Source organism: Pagrus major, chromosome 16 (assembly GCF_040436345.1).
Source record: "Pagrus major chromosome 16, Pma_NU_1.0".
NCBI lineage: Eukaryota > Metazoa > Chordata > Actinopteri > Spariformes > Sparidae > Pagrus > Pagrus major.
The window spans coordinates 24,440,529-24,455,710 of NC_133230.1; positions in this window are offsets into that span (position 1 = coordinate 24,440,529).

Consider the following 15,182-nt stretch of genomic DNA (forward strand, 5'->3'; position numbering starts at 1 on the left):
CCGGCTCCCCTGGGTGGAACTGAGCTACATGCCGAAGTATCCTTGAGCAAGATACTGAACCCCAAAACTGCTCCTGGCGCGCAGTTGGCACCTTGTGTGGCAGCCTCTGCCGTCAGAGGGCCCTGCGATGAGCTGGCGACTCATCCAGGGATATACCCTGGCCTCCGCCCTATGTGAACTGGATTTGGCCCCAGTAACCAGCAACCCGCAATCCCCTGAAAGGGGCGATAAAGCGGCAACATCTCCGCAACCCTCACGGAAAAAGCGGTAGATAATGAACTGAACTGAACTGAACAAAAATAAAATTATTCATTTTTTTATTATTTTATTTCACCAATTGGTCTATCTTCAATCGTTTTTTGGATACTCCCTAAACTCACCACTGATTTTGTCAAAAGCACCAAATTTCAACACTTTTGTATCTTGTCTCTTGTGTATAAATGTGAAAAAAGACCCTCTGTGCAGCTGTTTCTCCTCCACACGGCCAGACTTTAATTTCAATTGCTAATATAAATCTCAGCAGGACCAAAACTGTGCCAAATAGTGGAGGTGAGAGAAACATTGCCGGGGTTCTGCCTTCCTCACTGTTCACCATCCGGCTTCATCAAACCCTCAGCGGGTCCTTTATAAGAGCGCTGTGAGCTATCCACTCATCAAAACATGGCTGAAATTCACCAACAGACCTACACCTCCTCCTGGGTGTCTTTCAGAGGATGGAGTGCGTTCTGTAAATACAGACATCTTTCTCATCATGAAGTCATATCATTGCTACATCTTTTTATAACAAGGTTATACCATGGCAATATAAGTACCTTTAATGCCAGAGATGTAACTCTCTAGATTTAGCTTCACAATGCACAGATCCACAGGTGGCATGTCCTCAGGAGCGATGGTCTGCCTTCAAAGCATATATAATATCAATAGAAAGGAGACTAAATGCAATCCTAATGATAAAATGGTCAAACTGATTTGCTGAAGAAGCAGACCGGTGAGATGAATTTAACATCTCCATTTAGGGTATGTCATAAATCAAAGTATAGGGGATGATGTATTTTTGCAGGCTAATATTTGAATCCCATAATCTGATTTGTATGCTATGTATACAAAGCTGCATCCCTCAGCCGATACAAGGAATGCCCATTTAAGACTGTCGGCCTCCCCTCAAACCAAAAGTGGAGTTTACTTGCTCAGTTTTGCTCGATTCCTGGATGCCTATGGAATATTGATTATGTTACTGGATAATGATCCTGTTTGACATAACTTGGACCAAACACATGAAAAGGGTCTGTCCTAAGGAATTTTTTAGTTTCTAACTCAGGGAAAATGGGAAAAATGGTTAAAATCCCCCAAAGTACTGTATCTTTTTAACAAAATCACACACGTCGGCTTTTTTTGTCCTTTATCTTCCATTTGATAAGTAATGTGATGGTTTTTTTTTACTTCAAGTTCCTGAGCCTCCGGTGAAACATGCATGTCAATAAAGTGCCTCCTCACAAGTTTTTGACAGTGACGGTGGAAACATCAATTAAATTTATGTAAAGGACTATTTCCAAACAATGAGGCCATGCTGATGTCCTAACTGTTCGTTGGTCTTCTTCAGGAGAGGCTAAATTTGAGCACACCTACATACCACAGACTCAAGCATCAGCTCAGTACTGTCCAATCACCTGGATGGTAAATATTTAACAAATAGGACACCTCTATGATTAAAACTGATAAAACAGACACTGAGTGTTGCACAGAGCTTGATAACACTTTGAGGCTTCTTATCAGGTGTTCCAGTTTGAACGCTTTGAGACTTTGGCTGCCTTTTCAGAGGGCAGTTCATCCAGAAATAGATTTGAGCTGCGTGGACTGAATGCATCCCCGCAGGCAGGCCAGGAGCTGTGCTTGAGTTATTGTGCTGGCCCCAACTGCTGATTTTCTGTATGTGGGGTGACGTTCTCTGCTAGGGCTCTTAGTTTTTAGAAGAAAGAGTTCAGGATTAATAGGCTGTCCTTTCCTCAAATAGTTCCCAGGGTGTGGCTATCTCTTTGCTATACGTACCTTTTTATATTTTCATCAAAGTAATTACATTTTTATAATGGATATAACTTCCTACTTCAAGCTGATTTGTACGCTTTACTATATTTCTTCGAACATTTTAATAGTTTTTTTAGTTTTTCCACTGCCACCTTTTGTCGCAAAGGATCAAACCATATCGCACTGACTTGTGTTTCCATTACCAGATTAAAACATGTCAAGTTGGGTCAAAGCACACCGAACCACCTTCGAGCGGGTTGAGGTGATGTCAGATGGACTTCATTATCGTTTACAGATGAATGGTAGCTTCCTCTTCTTCCTGTAGATGCATTTTGTCATCCCGTCTCTGTTTTTCAAGCAATAAGTGTAGATGCCAAGCAAAATGGTGACAAAAGCCTGAAAATGCATGATGATAAGTAGCTTGTTACCAACAAGCATCGCAGAGTGCAGAGAGGTGCTGCTTTTTAACGTCATCGACTCAAGACAAGCGTATCATCAGCTGAATATACATGGCTAGCCCTGTCGTAATGGAAATGCAAATGCCTGCGGTGCTAGGCTGACGGCCTGAGTCAGGCCCCCCCCCCCCATAAACCGACTATCGAGTATGCCTTTATGCATGACATAAAACCCCTCTACCATCCATTCACTGAATGTTAAAAATGGACTAAGCAGAAATGAATGAAATGTGGATGAGTCGGTGCCATGAGACTTGCTAATTGGTCAGATGTATGCAATAAAGCAGACATGTCATGGTAAATGCGTGATCTCCCATTCATTGCAGGCCTGGCCAAGGCAGGAGCCACTTTGAATGCCTGATTAGAAATTAAAGCTCGTGTCAAGTTAAGGTGTTATCTGCAGCCCTAAATGTCTTAATTAGTCACCGGGGAGAATGCACTTTCATTGCCTCAAAATCAACAAAGGATCTTGGAGAAAAACTTGCAAATGGAAACAAAGCACCAAGCTAAACCCCCTTGGTAACTCCACTTAGGTGCTAACACCTGGGGCTGAATTAGTGTATGAAGAGACGGCAGGAAAATGGAGACCAGATTCAACTAGGCCCACTCCTTGTAACTAAAAATGTTTTCTTACCAGTGACTCAACATGCCCCCATCCTCCATGGACTACTTCATCCTCTGCTTGCTAATTGAGCACACCTGAGGATGATGTGGTTTAGGCTATCACCTGACTTGCACTGTGAAAAACAGGATGCAGCTTGCGGTGACCTTTATTTTTCCATTCCCTGCACACAGAACAATATAAGCTACAATTAACCTAATCAAGTTCTAATCTCTATCCTGATGAGATTCCAAGAACATGTCACTATTATTACAGACGTCTTTTTCTTGTTCCCGTCTTTTGTCCAAATATCAAATCACACAATCTGACTTTGTTTCCTCACAGTTATGTAACGTCTTAACACAGGTAGTTCTGTCATTTGAGCAGTGGGGGATAACAACTCCTGCAGGGACAAAAGCACTAAATTGATGCATTCGTATTCGGCAACAACAATCAGGTGTCTGCGCATCCATTCAGTTCCTATGATGCACTTTGATTTGATAGGACACCGCAGTCGGAGGTTGAATTCAGATTTCACATGCCTTCCGTTCCAGGAAAGAAGCAGCAGCTGGCCTGCTGTCACTGTGTACCCGTGTTGTGTTTGTATCATCGCTCAGGTTGATGTGAGGTCACTGTGGTTGTCCCACTGCAGAAAGGAAATGTCGCGTTAAACAGCAGAATATATTTAAATCTAATGAACTCCTAACCCTAATGAAAGTCACTTTGCTGTTGTTTACAGTGTTAATTCCAAAGAGGACAAAAACTCACCAAAAGGCAGACATTGTTATATTTTTCATTTCAGTCACAAGACCAAGTACAGATAGCAAGGCAGAGCTGGAGAGAGGACAATTACATAGAGTTACAGGGTTGCTGCTGAAGACCCTGACAGCACACCACCAGGAGCTGCCACTCACTGGGGCCACTGATATGTTATTGGCCATGAGGCGGGCCCTTCAGTGCCTATGCTCTCTCTGCTCTCATCAATTATCGCCCTGACTCAGGCTAGTCTGGCTGCCACAACCAGATGGTAAACAGGATTTATGGGGGGGGGGGGGGGGGGGGGGGGTTTAATATCAGTTCTCAGACTAAGACACTTTTGACAACAGAGAATTAGCAGCCACAGCGTGCCTGGCCTGTATGTGTTCTTGCACCATGACCAATCAGGGGATGATAATAGTTCAAGAGAGAAAGCAGTTCTGCATAGGGGAAGTGCTCAGTGCAAATAGTGACAGATTTTTTAAGTGGCTTTTGCACAGATGGACCAATGAAAGAAATGCAAAGGACAAACCAAGATGTAAATATGCTAAAAGTATCTGTCTTTTGATTTGTTGGTGGTGGTAGTTTTATTTTTGGACTTTACAGCAACTTAAAATCTTTATGTGGAGTTAAGCTGCTCGACTCCTGGTTTTAGGTTCATAGTTACCAGACAAACACAGGATTGTTATATTTGTCTAACTCTCAGCACAAAAGCGAAGTATATTTCCAAAAATGTCGAGATATTCTTTACATTGCTGGTGTGAACCTTTTCAGCAAGCTTACGTTAGCATTTAGCTGTATTTGCATCTTCCTTCACAATCAACACTTCTCTCATTTTAACTTAAAAGTCAGATTTAATAAGTGTCGTTGCAGAAAAAAAAAATATCCAGGAAAGTGGGTTTGTTAGCAAAGCCTCATTTCTTGATGGTTATCTCTAAAAACAACACAGATGTTCCAGGATAATCAAACTTAATACTGGTTTCCTGTTGAACAAGAGGACTTGATTCCTTGTCAACAAAACCTTTCGCCAGGCTGAGCCTCGGTGCTGTTTCCCATGAGCCACCTGTACCACCTCCTTAATCTATCAGGTCTGATGGAAATTCCTTTTTCTGCGATGATGCGGAAGAGATGGAGGGCCACAGAGCTCCCTCTCCATCTCCCACCTGACAGGCCCTATTTGTGGCCTTGCAGGCCCGCTCACCTCTGACAGCTCAATAAATTGTACAAATGGATAACAAATGTATTTGTTTGATGGCCACATTGTGCGGAGATGGGTAACACTAAGCCGCACCTGGAGTAAACGTCTGCCACACAGTCACATCTGCAATGGGAGCGGGAGCAAACGGCAGGTGTGGTTGGGTCAGAGGAGAGATCAGAAAAAAAGTGCCTGGGGGTTTTAAGACAATAACAGATGCCAGGATTCATTTCACAAGATGTGTCGACTACTGACAGTCCATCACTTTATGGACTTAGAATTAAAAAGGAAACCTATCCTTTTTGTTTTTTTTATAAACTTTTTATTGAAATATTTAATATTTAACATATCTACATTGAATCTGTAGCAGACCATATCAGTCACACTTCATCTCAAGACACAATAGGTCGGTAATTGGCAGCCCTCTATGTTCCCTGAAGGAACTTTACTTCTTTTAAAAATGAACTAATGGCCCTGAAGCCCACAGTTATCCATTCTCTCCCCCACGTGCTCTGCCACTCACGTTGTTCAGCGTTCACCTTCATTGCTGTTGCTCTTTTTTTGTTTTTTAGCTATATGCAATATACTATAATGTAGCTTTGAGTAAAAGCAAGCTTTCAATCAGATGAGTCCCCGGTAAGGCTGTTATTACTTTGAAAAGAGGCACTTTGTGACTCACCTGCCTTAAGTGCATAGCATAAAATGCATGTTGACATGACATAGAGGGTGTTACTGCGGCTCGTGACCTTTTCCTCCCCAGCTATTCCTGTCAGCTGTGCCCCATGAAGCAGGGTTTTAAAAAAAATGAAGAAGTGGGGAAATCAGCTTTTATTTTTCTGGTATGCTTTAAAGGACACTGCTGCTCTACCTGTAACAAAGCAAGTGTGTTCAGTGCAGATTCGAGGACATCTTCAAACAGGTTGAAAAAGGGTACATAGACTCAAGAATGGAGAGATTGTTTAATACCACCAGAATTTATTTAAACTTTGACAGTATTTTAATTCCCTCAAAAATGTGTTTTGTTTATTGGTAATTCATTTCGATGTTTGACTGTATAAAATGATGACAGTTTGACGCAAGAAGCCTGGAGAAAGGAGAAATTTTCTCAGTTTGTCAAGTTATGGCAGTCCATTTCCCATAAGGACAGATGTGCAATAGATGTCACGTAGAGCAGACCAAGAAAATTAAAGAATATCTAAAATCGACATATTTAATACAAGTATATTTTTAAATATATAGAGATACTGTGAATTTCGAGACTCTGGATATATGTATGTACTTATAGAAAGATCGATAGATTTTTGCGGCTTGGCTCTTTTCTGAGGAATATATTTTCAATGTCATTTGAGTGCTTGGAGGTTTGTTTTCTTCTCTTCTATCTCACATTAGATCCAAAGTTATTTGCACTGCCAAATAGAATAAAGGTTTGCCTTTGGTTCAAATATTTAAGAATATTTTGATAGATACACTTTACTTTCATGCCAGGAGTTAGATGAGACACCACTTTTATGTCTGTACAATAAATATATACCAGTAAGAGCTAGGCGTTCTTATCTTAGAAAGAACACTAGAAACAAGGGGAAACTGTTAGCCTAGCACATAGGCTAACCCCCTACACTTTTACTCTTTGGTTTTTGCAAGGACTGAACAAGTGAGACATGTTAATTAGCGAGCTTAAAGGTGCAGGCAGAAGGATTATGTTATCTTTGTAGGCTACATAGCCAAAAGTTGCTTTCGCTGAATAGGTTTGCCAGTGACTCCCAAAGTGTGGTTAGGTTAAGGAAAACATCATGACTCTGCTTTAAATCACTATGAAATGGATGTAACATTCTCTTTCTAGGGAATATAGTTTAGATTTGATTTTGAGTCCTTGAAAAGTTTTGAAACTAATGAAATAACTAATAAAACCTTTTAATTTAAAACATAGTTCAACCTATTAAATTGATTTATTTATTCAACAGTGTTTTATGTCACCTCGTGCCTTGAACTGTGGGAACATGTGCACTCTGTAGATCATTATGTTCTCCCATTCCTAGCTCAAATCAGGCATCCTTACAATTACATAACAGTGCAGTCAGCTGCTAAATGAGTGTTGTGTCTCAGTCCTCTTAACTCAGAGTGAGACAGATGCTCTCCCCCCAGAGAGTTTAGGGCTGTAATGGAGATATCACCAGGCAGAAATGTATCCAAATGGTGAAAAGAGCCAGAATAAATCCCAAACTTGGCCTGATGGAATCTATTTGAGCTCCAAAACTGCCGGAGGGACATGAGATATCAGAATTCAAGTAGCCATGTGAGTGCTGTCTGGTGCTGGCTTACAGTTTGTAGGTGTCTGCATGTAATTTTGTGGGTCTGTGTGTTTTTCTGAATGTAAGCACTATATCCTCAACACACGCAGGAAGTTAAAATTTGCATCAGTGAGAAGGTGGAGGCGCCTCTCACTGGTCCTCAGAGCTCATTCATGTGACACACAGGAGTGGATGATTGAGTGCAGGGATATGAGCCTCCTAGTACACTCATTGGGATGCTAATCCCATACCATAATCATGACTTTGATGGGATTGTGTAATGTATCCTTGAACAAAAAGTCCTGCAGTTTGGTGAAGTATGCATGTAATATATCAATATTTTCTTGCAAATTCTTATCCTGGCAATGCTTTAAAAGCAGTCTAAGTGCAGTATGCAGCCCACAGAACGATCCAACAAACACACATGCAGCCTGTGACAGAGCAGCAGGTGGTGTGTATGTGGGTGGTGTGGGTGCTTAATATTCATCCAGGATGGCATCCACTTCAAGCCAAGATGGACTATAGATCACGACTCCCCACCTCCTGTAGGTCAGGCTGGCTTCCTCGCACAGGAAACAACAAGTGCAAAAGAAAAGTAGCTCGCTCCTCACATGAATTTCACACTGACCTCATTCTGCAATACAACATTTCTATTCTCCGCTAATGTTGTTTTAATCATGCATTTTTGAATGTCACACTACAACATTGTTTGGAAATCCTTCTTTAAATTGCAGGGCTTCATTTCTCTGTAGAATTTTTTTGGATAAAGATAGACTGATTGAACACAGACAACAAAAGAGAAAAACTAACAGTTCACTATTCAGCCACTGCCAATGCTCTGCATTGATGGCTGGTGTTAACAGTTGAAGTCAGAACGAAGCGGCCTGTCCGGCATGTTTTCGTAGGTGTATAGTCATACCATACATTGTTCGAAAGCTTAGCTTCTTGTGATTCTATTCATGTGAACTATTTCAAGATAAAACTACATCAGCAAGGTACAATCAACAAACAAACAAGCTAAAAAACTAGCATGTATGAAGTGTCATGTTTAAGTATTGCATCAAACTCCAATAAAAACTGTTTTTATTTATTCTCAAATGTCAGCTAGATCCATTTCAGTAACATTTGTAGTCCAAAACACAGTATAACATGATTAAATGGTGACAAAATGGCAACAAAAAAAACCCCAAAAAAACGGTGATGGCTGATGCTCATTTGAGCATATACAAGCTTTTATGCTCATCCCAGGGCCCACAACAGCCAAAGAGTGATCGTGTAGACAAGTGACTCACTATCTCTTCTAAACTAAATAGTTATTGTAAATTATGTAATAAAGAACTATAATGAGTTTCTGCCCCCGTTACTCTCAAGCAGTGGTATTTTGAGGTCACAAATGGGTTTTTTTGCCAGGTGCCTGAATACTTCCTCAGAAAAACAAGTGTTATGTGTTCATTTTCAGTGATATTGTTATCTATTTTGAACTTGGACCATGTAAGTACCCGTTGTGTTTTCCAGCTACTAGGGACAGTTACAGGTCATCGGCAGGCTCATTGCATTAAAAAAATGTAGGTAGCTTTTAATCTTTCAAAAGAGCCCCAAACCATGCCTGTACTCCAATTCGTTCAACAACAGCTTTGAATTTACTTTGGGCTAGACTGGGATAGGTAAATTCCTTTCATCAACGATCTTTTCTGTAAATAAAGGTTTTCACATTGAGAGGATATAGATTTAAAAACCCCTTTGAAACAAATGTATATACAGCACCGGTTTGAGCTTTACGAATACCCAAAACATGCACCATATTCTTGACTTTATTCCATATTTTTTATTCCATATTGCATCTTTACTGCAATTGAAATACTAGTATATAAAGGTTTAGCTTTATTACCTTTTGTATCCCCACTTTCACCTTCTCTTAGCTTTAAATTTCATCTCATTTTATGTTTCTGAACATGAACGCTCTGGGAATTCTGCAGAACATCTGCTCCAGAATCTGCTATGTAATTTTGTGTGCATGGGTGTGTGTGAGCGGAAACACTTCCGTCCTTCTTTCAATCGCCTCTATCTTGCCCGGTGGTTAAAGATCCCACTCAGGCCATCCCTCTCCAGCTGGTATGAGATGGAGCTGTTGAATTTTCTCCGTCTTATGTAAGATTACCAGCCCCTGTGATTCAGGGCTGACTGATTTCACACTCTAAAGCTCACAGTTCATCTGTGCCGTGCATGAGGTGGCAGGACTCTCAGGCACAAGCTGTGTCTCCCAGACGTGGCTCGTCCAGATCCTCCAATTTTAAATGTCAGTCATGTGGCTTGATTGAGAATCAGGGCGTCAAACCGAAAAGGAAACAAGAAAAACAGACAGATTGCTCTGGACGGTGAGTCAGAGAGAAGCTGTGCTCATTAACGAATGCGTGCACGTGTGTGTAAACACTCGAAGAAACAAGTGCATCTCATTCATTTTGATCATTTGATGTACTATATATGGAGCTGAAAGACCTTTTTTAACAATCCAAATTACCTGCATTCTCTTCAGTCCACGTGCCTTCATTATGACTCTGTTTTGAAAAGAGCACTTGCAGTTCTTATATTAGATGGAGCGAAAAGACACTGCAATTATGTGGTATTATGAATCAGTCATATCATAATTTGCCAAATTGCACTGGCAAATGTAGAGGTTTGAGGCAATGCCCAGAGAGAGAGCGATGTAACCGCTCTTCTTCTACTGCTGTTTGAGCCACTGGACTCTTCTCTTGTATTCAGTTTTAGCTTTAATATGTACTTTTTAAATATACATGTATGTCTTCCTGCTATAATTTACGGGCTCATTGGATGAGCAGAGCATGAGCATTGGGTAGAAAGTAAGACTAAATCTTATCATTTAAATTTTGCTACTCAATATAATCCCTTTTTTACAGACTTAACTCATTTTTCATGTGAAATACTGCATTAACTTTACTTAGACCCCTAGAAATGTTTTAAATGAAACAGGAAAATCAGTCTTCAACTTGACATGCGGTTGCAAGCAGATATTGGTCGGTATTGAGGGCTCACAACCACACACACACACAAGTTTGGAAGGCAGTAGTCTAGTCTTCATCCAAAAAATGGTGCAAATTGTGACAGAATTTCCAGAAAATCAGCAAATGAAAAACAAATTAACTAGAGACGATCTTGTGAAGGGATCACACCACCCGCAACACCCGTCAACATGTTGACGTTCCAACCCAAATGTGGTCCTTGAGATGCCTGTAGTGGAAACAAACACAGAAGTAGTTTTGAATTTTTTGTGGGGAGTTCATGTTTATATATCTGTCTTTCTTTGGACAGATTATTTCAACGAGTTAGCGTCACAACCATACAAGACACATTCATATTGCACAAGCAGGTGAAATGTGGTCGACACAAAGACTTAATTTAAATGCATTTAATTTTTCATATAAAATGTCATAAATATGAAACTATATAGACAGTGAGCTGCCAATAAAAAGCTTCCAGGACATTTTGATGGGAACAGATTTATACATTAATGTAAAATAGGACATTGCGCTTATTGCTGTAAAGCGCATGCGCAAACACTTAGAGCATTTCAGCTTTGACTACTCCAAATCATGACTTGTGTCTCAAACTCCACATGGTGAAGTAATAAATTCAAGGTTTCACCCACTGGTGTCCTAGTGGTGGTGGTGGTGGCCAGGCAACGTGAGTGGTTGTCTTTCAGTCAGAAAATTGGTCGTATTAATCCTGTCCATTTCTTTTTGCTTTAAAAACAATTTTTATCACCTATAATGTGCAAATAAGATCATGTCGGAGCCTGACTAGAATAAATCTCACCCAAATTTCTCAGTTAAAAGCCTCTATTGCAAATCCCAGTGAAATATGGTCTTAATGTGAACGTTGAATTAAAGTCTTTTGACTTAAAATGATGATTTGTATGAACGCACTGTACAGACTTGAATCAACTCATTAAAATACATTTCTAATGAACATGACCGGCATATTAGCAGACTCTACAGGACGCATTGTTTGAGAGTTAAAACTCTCCTGAGACCATTGTTTTCATAGTTTAAAAAAAAACATTTGATGGAAATTGTTGTGTGTCTTTTATATATTTTAAAAATAGCCATGGTTGTTTGACAAAGGTTACTGAATTCAGTCTTTACCCCTTCACAATGTTATACTTTTTGAAAAAATAACTGGGAGGTATTACATTTTTGTTCCACAGCAGGAACAGAGATGCTCCAACAGGAGTAGCTTAGCTGTTATTTATAGCCATAAAATGACATAAGTAAGTTAGATAATGTTGATATTTTAGGTAGACTGAACTGTAGATTCAGTATTATCAGCTTTGGAATTCCAGTTGAAAGAAATTGTAAGAAGTAGAGAAACTCTATACGAGCTGAATTGTAGACTTTATGTACAACTGAATTAATATCAAGTTCGTAGGACTAGAAACGTTTATTTGTTTTGAATGACGACAAAATTACTTCAACTTGTCTTCTCAAATTCGGTCAACCTAAAATTTTAAGGCTGTCCGGACACTCATTTTTTAAAGTTAAAACATATACTTTGTTTGTTTGTTTACAGTGTACATTTGTCGTTATCAGGTCAATTATGCACATATCCCATATCAGTGACAACAACCAACAGTGTTCATTCACAAAGTCACTGGCCAAAACTAATGCAAACAATTAAAATTAAGTACATGTTTGCATTTGGTATGCAGTAACAGTATGAGTAATGTTGGAACTTTTCCTCTTCTTTTACCTTTCAGTTCCCTCTCCAGTCTTCAGCTCCATCCTCACCTAGATTATCTCATCTGTGCCATGACTAACTTATTAATAGATCAATGATCAAATGATCCTGCTTTTTTGAGTAAATAATATAATTTACTGTATAAATAAGTAGCCTAATTAATCCTTATTATCTTGTTCAGCTCTCCTGCCCCAAAAAATCAAGGAGAAAGAGATCGTGTTTGTTGATACTGATGAGCATTGATTGTCAAGCCTGTTGTGGAAAACAGAAGAACAATTATTTCTTCAATAACATGATAACATCACTGGAGTATTGTAGTGTAAATGAAGTCTTAAATCCAGTCCTTGGATGGATAGAAATATTAACATTTGGATGCATGTCATGGAGGATATTAAGTTTACTCTATTTAGAAAGAGCATTCAGACAGACAGTGAAAATAAACTGACAAATCCTGATGTGATTAAATACACTGTGTGGGACTCTCCACAGGTTTTCAGAAAGATAGATTCTGAAAAAAACTGTACAGACAATCATGGTTTCCAGAGGATGACTCCTAACAACTGTATTGATCCTCTAACCTCATCTCCAACCATAAGGGTTAACATTTGTGATATTTGGTGTCTGTAGTAACTTAAAACAAAGCAAGAAGAAGCTAGAAACAGAATCAGATGTTTGATATACAGCTACCTCTGATTTATACAAAAAACTCTGAGAAACTGATGAACACTTTAGATATTTCATCACAGACTTGCTTTTTTTGTGTTAAAGAATGTGTGCTCTGGGTAAATATGTTGTAATACACGAGTTGAGTGTTCAGACCATAACACATTTTGTCATCACCACTGTCTCCTGTTACTTTGAAGAGTCTGTTGACTCCCTGTAACAATAAGGCTAAACACTGTCAGTAGTTAGGGTTAGGCTTTTTGTGCTCAGAATTGTTATTATTATATTATAATATTATATATTATTTTATTACCCTTAATTCTTGGGGAATTAGAGAAGAGATACCTCTACACATCCTGTTTTAGTAAGGTAGTACTACAACTCTACTAGAAACTACAGTAGTAGTAGTAGAAGCTGTGTTATCTTGACTGTGCCAACACGGATGGAAGATCTAGTCAACGAAACGGGGTAAGATTTTCTCATTTGACCTGAACAGACTTTTCTTTTAAGCACCGTGCCTTTCTAGTCTAGCCTTATATTTGTTGTTATTTCTTCATATTATATCTAATGGTTCAAAAAACCATAGTAATTTATTTCTCAGTTTATCCCCAGTTTAAAATGGAAAAAGTCAAATCTGCATTGTAACATTTAACCCAGCATGTGTAAGGCCTGATTTAATGTTATGACCCAAACCCTACCAAGTTCAGCTTTTTTTATGTAAAGTAAAGGGGCTCATGAATGATCTCTCTCTCTGTGTTCTCTGTCTCTCTCCTTCCTACCCAAACCTGCCTCACCCTCTCCCACCTTCCCTCCCTTCCACCCACAACCCTCTCACCCTAAACCCCAAATCCCCACCCAACCCTTACCCACTACTTAACACAAAATGAACAAACTAAAGCAAAATCAAATTTGTTTACTTCACAGTTACATGGAGAACTACAACAATAACTGAAGATTTGCAGCATTTCCACTGGCTATTAGCCATGGTAACAGCCTGACTGTACACATGGTAATGCTGGTCTGTCAGTCGGTCTACTGCTTTGCTGAAATATCTCAACAACTATTGGATGTCCAACATTTGGTTGATGACTAAATACCTGCTGAACTCATGGCATTCCCAACCTCGGCTTGTGTTTCATCCTTATTAGAAAATGCTATCATGCAAACATGGTGAAGATGGTCAACATTATAACTGTTGAACATTAGCATGCTGACTGAAGCATTTAGCTCCAAGCATAAATACAAAATAAAGCATAATGCACCGCCCAGTGAGAATGCAAGTCACCTAAATCAAACAGACCAACAATGTTGTGTGAGCAACAGGGGGACACTGTGTTGTTGAATTGTATTGTTAAGATGCAAAACGGTACGAGGATCCGGTGTTTCCTTAATTGACTGACGTCTTGCACAAAGTGTGACTCTGCCGGCTGTGCTCAGGTTTTTTGAAATAATCAACTTAGTGAGTATATGGTTAATGTTTGCCTTTCACAGTGCAATCCTCATAAATTACATGGTTTTTGTGTCCACTGATGTGAAAAGAAAATATTTCCCACAATTCTCTCAGCTGATCATATAAAGAAACTTTTTTTTTTAAAGTTTGGAGTTGATTCGGACCAGTCAGGATAGAGACCTTTTGTGATGTGTTTGTTGGAAAGATCAGATATAGCAACCAAAATAATGCTGAATGTGATCAAAATAATCTGATATTATTCTACACAGGTGTTAAACACATGAGTAATGATCACTGAGACGTTTTCCAGTTAACGTATTCAAAAAGTGGGTGAAAAATGCTCACTGGGTACATTCACACACACACTTCCATCACCCTCACTCTGAACATGCCCATCTTCAAACTCAGACTTCACTCTGATCTCAACTACACACCTGTAGTCTTTTGATACATACTGACTATATGTTGCAGGGTTTTTTGACTCTGATGTGTCGATAAAATCCGTCCACGGACAGACAGACAGACTGCTAAAGTACTCAAAACCGCTTTAATGGTAGTACCCACACAGACTCACAAGGTGAAAGGCTGGTAATGAGTGGATGGAAACACTGATTACCAGCCACGACAACATCGACTGGTGATGAGTGTTTCTATCCACCACTGTTACATGAATATTTGGAGTTGGATGCATCAGGATAAACAGTGGCTGGCACTAACTCTCCAGTCCAGTGCCGCATCAAGTTTTGCTTTCCTAAATACACCAACTATTTCACCCTAGCCGACCATAAAAGCTTCTTTTTTTATCATACTTTGACTGTTCCACTTAAGTTTTAGATCAGCATGTCTGTAAAGAGAAGGTTGCATGTTTGATTTCTAGACCAGCAGGAAATTCACTTCCGAATCAGGCCACTCATGAAAAAAGACAGCATTTCCCTCAGTGAATATTACATGCAGATTGGTGTCCTGCTTGTGATCATTTTTTTGGGGTGTTTTCCAGATA